Source organism: Mauremys reevesii, linkage group 17 (genome assembly GCF_016161935.1).
Source record: "Mauremys reevesii isolate NIE-2019 linkage group 17, ASM1616193v1, whole genome shotgun sequence".
Lineage (NCBI taxonomy): Eukaryota > Metazoa > Chordata > Testudines > Geoemydidae > Mauremys > Mauremys reevesii.
Window position 1 is genome coordinate 6,515,082 of NC_052639.1, and position 10,304 is coordinate 6,525,385.

Below are 10,304 nucleotides of genomic sequence, written 5' to 3' on the forward strand. Positions count from 1 at the left end.
ACAGGAACATGGGCATTGCCAAACTGGATCTGAGCCAAGGTCCACCCAGTCCAGTATGCTGTCTCTGACAGCGCAAGCAGCATATACTTCAGAGGAAGGCGTTGGAGATCCCTCCCTAGCGCATGTGGGATAATCTGCCCCCAGGAAGGTTTCATCATAATCCCTAACAATTAGAAACTGTTTTAAAATGAAAAAGGAAATTGTGCAAAAAGTGGAAACATGACCAAATTGATCAAGAGGGGTATAAAAGAACAGTACCAGTATGTAGGGACAAAATGAGACAGGCTAAGGCTCAAAATGAGTTACTCCCAGCCAGGGACAAAAAAGGCAACAAGAAAAGGTTCTTTAAATACATTAGGAGCAAGAGAAAGACAAAGGAAAATGTAGGTCCTCTACTTAGGAAAACTAATAATTGACATCAAGAAGGCTGAGGTACTTAATGCCTATTTTGCTTCAGTCTTCACTAAATAGTTAATTGTGACCAGATACTCAACACAATTAATACTGACAACCAAGGGGAAGGAATGGAAGCCAAAATAGGTTAAGAACAGGTTAAAGAATATTTGGATAAGTCAGATGTATTTAAGTCAGCAGGACCTGATGAAATTAATCCTAGGTTACTTCAGGAACTAGCCGAAGCAAATCTCGGAGCCTTTAGTAATTATCTTTGAGAACTCCTGGAGGATCGGAGAGGTCTCAGAAGACTGGAGAAGTGCAAACATGGTGCCTATCTTTAAAAAAGGGGGAGGGAACCAGGAGGAGCCAGAGAATTATAGACCAGTCAGCCTAACTTCAATACCTGGAAAGATACTGGAGCAAATTATTACACAATCAATTTGTAAGCACCTGGAGGATAATACGGTTATAAGGAACAGCCAGCATGGATTTGTCAAACCAACTTAATTTCCTTCTTTGATAGGATCACTGACCTAGTGTGTGTGTGCGGGGGGAGAAGCAGTAGTCATGATATAGCTTGATTTTAGTCAAAACAATGAGGAGTCCTTGTGGCACCTTAGAGACTAACAAATGTATTTGGGCATAAGCTTTCGTGGGCTAGAACCCACTTCATCAGATGCATGGAGTGGAAAATACAGGAACAGGTATAAATACACAGCACATGAAAAGATGAGAGTTGCCTTACCAAGTGGGAGGTCAGTCTAACGAGACAATTCAATTAACAGCAGGATACCAAGGGAGGAAAAATAACTTTTGTAGTGGTAATGAGAATGGCCCATTTCAAACAGTTGACAAGAAGGTGTGAGTAACAGTAGGGGAAAATTAGTATGGGGGAAATTAGGTTGTGTAATGACCCAACCACTCCCAGTCTTTATTCAGGCCTAATTCGATGGTGTCCAGTTTGCAAATTAATTCCAGTTCTGCAGTTTCACGTTAGAGTCTGTTTTTGAAGGTTTTTTGTTAAAGAATTGCCACTTTTAGGTCCATTATTGTGTGACCAGGGAGACTGAAGTGTTCTCCTACCGGTTTTTGAATGTTATGATTCCTGATGTCAGATTTGTGTCCATTTATTCTTTTGGTCGGGCTTGGCCAATGTTCATGGCAGAGGGGCATTGCTGGCACATGATGGCATATATCACATTGGTAGATGTGCAGGTGAATAGTCCCTAATGGTGTGGCTGGTGTTAGGTCCTATGATGGTGTCCCTTGAATAGATATGTGGACAGAGTTAGCACCGGGGTTTGTTGCAGGGTTTGGTTCCTGGGTTGGTGTTTTTGTGGTGTGGTGTGTAGTTGCTGGTGAGTATTTGCTTCAGGTTGGGGGGCTGTCTGCAAGTGAGGACTGGCCTGTCTCCCAAGGCCTGTGAGAGTGAGAGATCATCCTTCAGGATAGGTTGTAGTTCTTGATTTTAGTGCTGCTTTTGACACAGTTCCGCATGATGTTCTCATAAGTTAACTAGGGAGATGTGATCTAGATGAAATTACTATAAGGTTGGTGCCCAACTGGTTGAAAGAACATACTCAAAGAGTAATTACCAATGGTTTGCTGTCACATTGGGAGGGTGTATCTAATGGGGGCTGGACTTGATGACTTCTCACAGTCCCTTCTAGGCTGACATTTCTATCATTCTATGAGACCCTACAGCAGGAGTCTTTAGTTCCCTACAGATACTCTGTGCTAGCACTAACTGCAATAATGCAGGTGACATCAGGGATCCATAGACATGTCTAATTCCTCTTTCATAAAATCATCATAGAATATCAGGGTTGGAAGAGACCTCAGGAGGTCAGCTAGTCCATCCCCCTGCTCAAAGCAGGACTAATCCCTGGACAGATTTTTGCCCCAGATCCCTACATAGCCCCCTCAAGGATTGAATTCACAACCTTGGGTTTAGCAGGCCAATGCTCAAACCACTGAGCTATCCCTCAGGTTTTCCTAGGGGATCTCAGACATTCCAAACATTTCCCAGCAGTGGGTTCCCAGGGACACTGATTCACTATCTCCGCATTCCAGGAGTTGGGAGCTGAAGTCACTGGGACAAGGGGGCATATGAACTGGGGGCTTGGACAGAGCCAGAGACAGTGAAGTTCTGATGTAGAGGCACTTTTGACCACATGGAATGGCTAAGGTCCATCAGAAGGGAGACCTGCTCTGGGGACTTTAGAAAGCCAGGATCTGCAGGGCTCCCTCCCATAGACCTTCACAAAGGGAGGAGAATGGAGTGTACAGCTATGGTGGGCTGCAGCCAGTGAATGAGATTGTCTAGGGACTGGAGGCAGACAGAGCTAAGGAGTTAGGGCTGGAGTCTGAGGAGCTCAGGAGTTGGTTAAACCAGTGGTTCTGAACCAGGGGTCTGGGGCCCCTTAAGAGGCTGTGAGCAATTTCAGGGGGTCTGCCAAGCATGGCCAGAGTTAGACTCACTAGGGCCCAGGGCAGGAAGCTGAAGTCCTTCTGCATGGGACTGCAGCCTGGGGCACCAAGCCCCACCACCTGGGGCTGAAGCCAAAGCCTGAGCAACTTAGCTTCGCAGTGCCTCCTGTGGCATGGGGTCCTGGGCAATTGCCCTGCTTGCTACCCTGGCTTTCATATGCAGAAAAACAGTTGTTGTGGCACAGCTGGGCCATGGAGTTTTTATGAGGTTGAGGGGCCTCAAAAAGAAAAGGGTTGAGAACCATCATAGTTGCTCTAGGAAAACCTCTGCACCCCTGACACAGAAAGCATTGGCCAGTGTTCAATCTTCCTGCAGACACACACTCAAAACCAGAGGCATCTGGCATGCTACTTTACAAACAACAAAGGCAATTCCCATGCAAAAACTTAGCTACAGTTTAAGCTGCTTTGTGGAGTTCTAGAGCAGACATACAGGACCACTGAGCACAGCCATCAACTCCCTCAAACATTAAAAACTAAGGATATCATAAGGTTCCATCAACAGTTTTGACACAAGTCTTAGTCTCCAGTTCACACACAGAGATACCTTCTCTCCGAGCAGCATTCAAATGACCTTAACTCTGCCCCTGCTCTAGTATTTATGGGCAGATCCAACATCCACTTAAATCAATAGTAAACCTCTTTCTGCTGACTTTAATGGGAGTTGGACCAGGCATTTATACCGTGTGCCTTTTTAGCATGGCAAATATGGGTAGCTGACTATATGATTAGTTGTATCACCATGGACTAAGATGCCATTGTGTGAGTTGCTGTCCAAATGCAAACCAAGAGACAGTCCCTCCACATGGAGCTTACAGTTGGAGTCTATTATTTGTTCTGTGGCATCCAGTTGCCTCGTTCATTATGGCACATACAATTCCTGCTTTTACAGAAAAGCCATCGTTTTATGATCTGGTGTGAGAGGTCTGATTAAGTCAATGTTCATTATATTTGTCTAATTAGCAGTGCACAGAATTATTTTGCGCAGTAGGAAAATACTGCAATTTGGACATGTTTCTATGGTACAGAGCTGGGCACTCTCAGGAACTCTAATGTATTCCCTTGGTGGCTTCCAGGAGCACACGGTCTTTCAAGGATGAGGAGTTCAAATCCACTATGCAGGTGCTGCATATTCCGGGTGCAGCTGCGCTCTCAACCCACCTTTCTGTTTGCCCGTTAGAAACAGCAGGTAGTATCATGCTTTGTGTGCATGTCAGGGCAGATTCCAAGTCTCTCGCTAGATCCCAGCAGTCTGGAAGGAACTGGTGAATTTATGCACACCTGTGTTTAAAAACCAGCTTCCTCACAACTCCACGTGACTGAGAGGCTGGCATAAAGTGCTTGTGCATGGTTCTGAGAGGAAGCTACGGTTTAGTCACAGTGAATAGCTATTGTTTGATCACAGGGTGTTTGCATGCTAGCGGGTGAACGTGGTGGTCTGTGTGTGTGAACGGGAGGCTGGAGTGGTTCATGGAACCTCAGCCTATGGTTTAATGTTTGGGGGGCAGGGGAAATGGCTGAGTTCAATGATCCGCTGAACCACCTGAACAGGACCTTACAATGTGTCCTTTAGGATTAGACTGCAGTGATGAGGTAGGTAACCCATCCTTGCTTATAAAGAATTAAGTTAAGCCCTGTGGACTTCTGGGAGGTTTGCACAGGTGAAAGTGTTTGCTCCCAGGCATCATGTGTTCAAAATACATGGCTGGATCCTTCACCAGCTCAGCATTTTCCATCCCTATTCATGGGGATGGAGTTGTCTCCAGAGCTTCGTAGCCTGCTCAGAGCCCTGTGTCAGCATGTTGAGCAGACAGCCAACAGACCAACGGGACCTACGGGGGTAGGGCTGAGCTGTCACTCTGATCTCATCTCAACCCAGCTGTGCAGAGACTCCAGTGAAGGGGCAAGTCAGGTGGGGGGTCTTCCTATTGTAGGCCTGATCCTGCACAATGCTGAGCTACCCCAGTTTGAACCTAAACCAATGGGCGCTGAGGCTTCTCAGCTCTGCCAGGGCTGCTGAGCACCCTGTGGGATTGGGCCCTAGAAGGACTCCCACACTGTACAGCACCATGGCATCTGCTGGACCCTGCATGCACACGTCCTGCTGGGATCGCTCCAAGCCTTGGAGGCAGTGAGCACCCAGTGGCCTTGCTTCGGAAGCTTGTTCTCTCTTGCTATTAGCAATTGCTCTCAACTGTCATTTCCAGGAAGCAGCTGCTGCTGAGTTGGTCCTGGGGCAATTCAGCAAGTGTCCCTTTGGGGGGTCGCTAACTGATTCCCTTCTCTGTCTCCAATGCCGGGATTGTCAGGTGCAGGAACCAAGCCAGAATTTGCAAATGCAATAAAACTGCCCTCCCTCCAGGAATGCGTTAGTGCTCTCTGTGTTCTGCTGTGCAGCCCAGACGTGTGGCTGTTGCAAGCACACATTTCTCAGGGCTGGCAGCAACTGCAGTTGTGATCGTGCCTGGGGTGCCTCATTCCGACAGCGATAGCTGGGCTTGAATTCTCTCTTGCCGAAGGACAGTAGGGGAATCTCCCAGCTCCCTAAGAAAGGTGATCCCCGCTCTCAGCATCAGCCATTCAGAAGTGTGAGTCACCTCTGCAGCTCTGTTACTAAAACATAAAGGTCAGGGTGAGGATGGCAGCAGAGTTACGGGCCGGAGGTAGAGTTAAGGTTACTGTGAAAGTTCAGGTTCAGGTCATTTTAAAGTAACTCCAGCTGGGTTAGTGGTGAAGTCAAAGAGACGTTCGGGTTCAGGGGACCTGACAGCACCTCACGTTGGACTTCCCTAAACTCAGAGGCTGCTTTCAGGTCTAGTGGCCTTGGGTACCCAAGAGCTAGCTTGGGCCTTTAGTCACAGCCCTGAACAAAGCATGATGGGTAAGACACCAGGCCTCCGCGACATGGCTCCCTCCCTGTGCCTTGCTCCTGGCGTCGGTCGTGTGCTGGGGACATAGAGCGGCAGTGAAGCAGAACACCACAGGTGTGCTGACTGGCACAGCTGCGGGGGAGCCACTACTCTGCCCCTCTGCCCCTCCCCACCTGCTCTAAGGGGGCATAACAGGCACACAGGGCTGCCAGGGAGCACCTCTGCAGTGGCACACGGGACAGCCCCATCAGCCTGTTTGGTCTCCTAGCTGCTGCGCCAGGCACCCCACCACAGAATCTGCCCCATTTGGAGACAGCAGGCTCCATTCAGTGCTCTCCTCTCCCCCACTTCCATTCCACTCCAGGCCCCCCCTTGGCAGTGCCTGTGTCTCTAGGCAAGGGGCGGGGGTTCAGGCTGCCCCTGGATCCCATCTGCACCCCACAGACAGCTTCACTACAGTGTGATGGGCAGGGTCTGCTCCCCGGGGGGGATGAACATGCAGGCAAAACACCAGGGAATTGGGGGCAGAGGAGTCCCTGGCCACCAGGGTCACCGGGTTCAACACCCCACCTGACCATGTTCCCGGCCTGGGACCCTGCCCTCCCTTACGGGGCTCCGGGATGGGGGCAGCACTGAGGAATGGAGCAGCAGCAATAGCCAGGCAGAGCCAGGAGCTGAGAAAGGCCCTTCCTGCTCCACACGTTGACCCCTGTAACAGAGATTCCGGGTGGCCCACGGTCTCCAGGCCTGGCCCTGCAGGTAACAACCCTGCCCATTAGCACTGGCTGGGCTGGGCTACAGCGTGCTCTGGCTGAGCAGGGTTAACACGAGGCTGTCCCTAAAGTGGGCAGCTGTGGCACTGACGCACACAAGGGCTCCGGTTAACAGGGCGTCTGGGGAGGAGGCTAAGGTGGCACCTTCATGCCGCCCCTTTGGGGTCTGACGCAGGCCCCAGTGCCATTAGAACATGGCAGCTCTCGCTGATGTGCTGCTTCCCAGGGCCCCGATGGATGCTGAGGACAGAGACTTTCCAGACCGCAGTGTGTCCCCCCGGCCCTCTCCCAACCCCATTCCATCCACTCTGACAGCCCCCTATGCTAGGGCCTGGGAGCAGGTGGGGACAGGAAGGTGGGGGAGCCCCCCACCCAGGAGCGTTCCTCTCTGCACCACCAGAGCAGCTTGCAGGGGTTCTAGGCCAAGGGGGACCATGTGCAGAGTAAAGCAGGTCCTGGCTCCGGGGGGAGTCTGCCCAAGGCCTGAAGAGCCCAAACCAAGCTGAGAAGGGAGAGCTGGTCATGCCCTTTGCTGCAGCATCCCCCTCCCCTGCCCAGCCCTGGAATCGTAGTGCCCTGTGCGCTGGGCCTGCGTGGATGCTGCCAGCAGGATGGGGGTGCATGGCGCTTCCCCACCCTGTGACCCTGTGGCAGGGCCAGGTGCTGCCTGGGGGCCATCCCAAAGGGCGAAGGGGGGAGGGTTGGCAGGCAGAACCAGGCTGATGTGGAGCTGTTCATCCAGCACCCCTCTGGTGTGCAGAATGCCTGTGCGGGACCTTCCCCTCCTAGTTTGCTCCCCCTCCAGGCAGGGTTGTGGAGGGCAGGGGGACAGGAGAGGTTGTCCTTTGCTCAGGTGAACTCAGGTACCTCTGCCTGGGAGCGAGGCAGGAACAGAGAGGACAGAAGAAGCCAGGATTTCGCTGCTAGCCTGGGGCTCAGAAGACCCATGTTCAGTTCCCTGCTCTGTGACGAACTCCCTGCATGACCTTGGCCAAGTCACTCTGGCCCAGAGCCAAAGGTAATTAGGTGCCTAATTAGGTGGGAGTTCAGAGCCTACCTACTTTGGTGTCTCTGGGCCTCAGCTCCCATCCCTGCAATGGGGAGAACAGCCCTGCTGGCCTCTGAGGTGGGGTGGGGGGTGAGGCTAAATACATTACAGTCTGCGAGATGCCCAGGTACTTCCAGGATGGGGATCAGAGGAGAGATGGGGTCAAAGAGGTCTCAAGTTATGACTCCCCAAGTCCCTGGGGAGGGTCAGGGGTAATTCAGGCAATAGCAGAGGGGCTGCCTCCAGAGAGGCAGAAGCAGCTGCCAGTACAGGCTCTCTGTAGGAGCCTGCCTGCCCCACTCCTTCCACCCTGCTCCCTTAGGCCCAGGGGCCAGCAGCTCCCCAGCTCACTGGAATGTTGCTGGCAGCCCCAGCCTGAGACCTTAGCAGCAGGTTTGTTTCCATCCAGTGAGTTCTGCCTCACTTCACCATCATCACATTAGCCAGCTCACAAAGAGGCAGCCTCAGCTCAGAGCCCCCGGGGCACACCGAGCCCTGGAACCCCAGCTCCTGGCCCATCAGCTCTCTGCGGGGTGGGGAGGGTCTTTTGTTCCTTGAAAGAGAAAACTCTCTGTGCGCTGCAGGGCAAAACAGAAAGTGTCTCTTTGCCTGTCCGGCTCCAATCCTGCCGCTGAGCTGGTATTGCAGAGACTTCCCAGCCAGCCCACTGCTGCAGCCTGCTCCAGAACAGCCAGGGAGGGGACAGGCCAGCAGCTGGGTCAGAGAGCAGGGCAGGCCCAACCTGGCAGAGGGTTCTCGGGGAGCTGCCCCCAAGGCATACAGACCTCCCCCATCCCACTGGGGAGCCCCAGGGGGGAGCCCTGCTGTCCTTGCTCAGCCACTGTTAAGTGCTTCTCTGGGGTGGAAACAGTCTGAGGAACCCCTGGGGCAGGGGGACCGAAAGAGGTGCCGGGGCTCTGAACTGCCAAGCCCGGAGGTGCCGGGCTCTGAACTGCCAGGCCCAGAGGTGCCGGGGCTCTGAACTGCCAGGCCCAGAGGTGCCAGGCTCTGAACCGCCGATCCCAGAGGTGCCAGGGCTCTGAACTGCCAGGCCCAGAGGTGCCGGGGCTCTGAACTGCCAGGCCCAGAGGTGCCGGGGATAGGAACAGCCAGGCCCAGAGGTGCCGGGGCTCTGAACCGCCAGGCCCAGAGGTGCCGGGCTCTGAACTGCCAGGCCCAGAGGTGCCGGGGCTCTGAACTGCCAAGCCCGGAGGTGCCGGGCTCTGAACTGCCAGGCCCAGAGGTGCCGGGGCTCTGAACTGCCAGGCCCAGAGGTGCCAGGCTCTGAACCGCCGATCCCAGAGGTGCCGGGGCTCTGAACTGCCAGGCCCAGAGGTGCCGGGCTCTGAACTGCCAGGCCCAGAGGTGTCGGGGCTCTGAACTGCCAGGCCCAGAGGTGACGAGGTTGTGAACTGCCAGGCCCAGAGGTGTCGGGGCTCTGAACTGCCAGGCCCAGAGGTGCCAGGGCTCTGAACCGCCGATCCCAGAGGAGTTGGGGCTCTGAACCGCCAGGCCCAGAGGTGCCAGAGCTCTGAACCGCCAGGCCCAGAGGTGCCGGGGCTCTGAACTGCCAGGCCCAGAGGTGACGAGGTTCTGAACTGCCAGGCCCTGGCACAAATGAAGCCCTGGGGACTGGTAGGCACCGAAACGGGAGCCAATCTGGCACTAGCTGCCCTGTGACACCACACAATACAGTGATGAGAGTGGGTGGCTAACGCAGTTCCATCTGCCAGCATAGGTGCTGCCCCTCCCACCCATCCCAGGCCCTCCTCTGCCCCAGGTGGGTGGGATCCTCGGCCTGGAGCACTGGCCCAGGGAGGAGATTGTGGAGCATCGGCACTGCACTTACCTGTGTGAGTGGGATCGCTGCCAGCAGGAGCAGCAGCCGCCTGACCCCAAAGAGCTGCCGTGTTCCCAGCATCTCAGGAGCAGGGAGCCACTTCTCCCACTGCCTTTGGGGGTCAGCACTGAGGACAAGGGATTAGTCCAGCTCCTCTTTCATGTCCCTGTCTCTGCAGGGGCAGTGCTGTCCCCTGCTCCTTCTCCGATGGGATCCACCAAGTGTGATCAGGGCACCTGGCCTCAGTGATGGCCCTGGCACGCAGGTCCCTCTGCAAGTCCAGCTCCCACTACATGCCCAGATCCCTGCACTCCCAGTTCCCTGCACCCTCAGCTCCCCCTGCACGCCCAGTTCCCTGCACCCTCAGCTCCCTGTGTGCCCAGCTCCCCCTGCGCCCTCCCTGTGCACCAGACCAGCCCAGTCCCTCAGGTCCTGCTGCGCCCTGCCACTGTCTCTCACGTGCTCCCTTCTCGCCCCCTGGCGTCTTCTGCCAATTCCTTCCTCTGTACTCTGCTCCAGTCGAGCCCCTGTGCCTGCCCCACACACCTAGCTACGGCTGCTCACCCAGCTCCCACCTGCCCCTGCTCTTTCCCAGCTCCCCTTCCCTGCCCAGCTCCTGCCGGTCTCCCTGTCTCCCAGAGACTGCATGTGACAGCTCCTGTATCTGGTAAAATGACAGGCTCCACCCTCCTCTCCCTCCTCCCCACGCAGGAGGCTGGATGGAAAGTGCAGAGATTGGCGGACTCCCAAGCTGGGCGCTGCCCAGTGCAATCCAGGGCCTGCCCCCACTGCCCCCCCCAACAGGAGTGAGTCCTTCCCCAGCACTCTAAGCTTTCCCTGGTGATCTAGGGGTTCCAAGCTGAGCTGCCCCAGGCCGACAGGGGGAC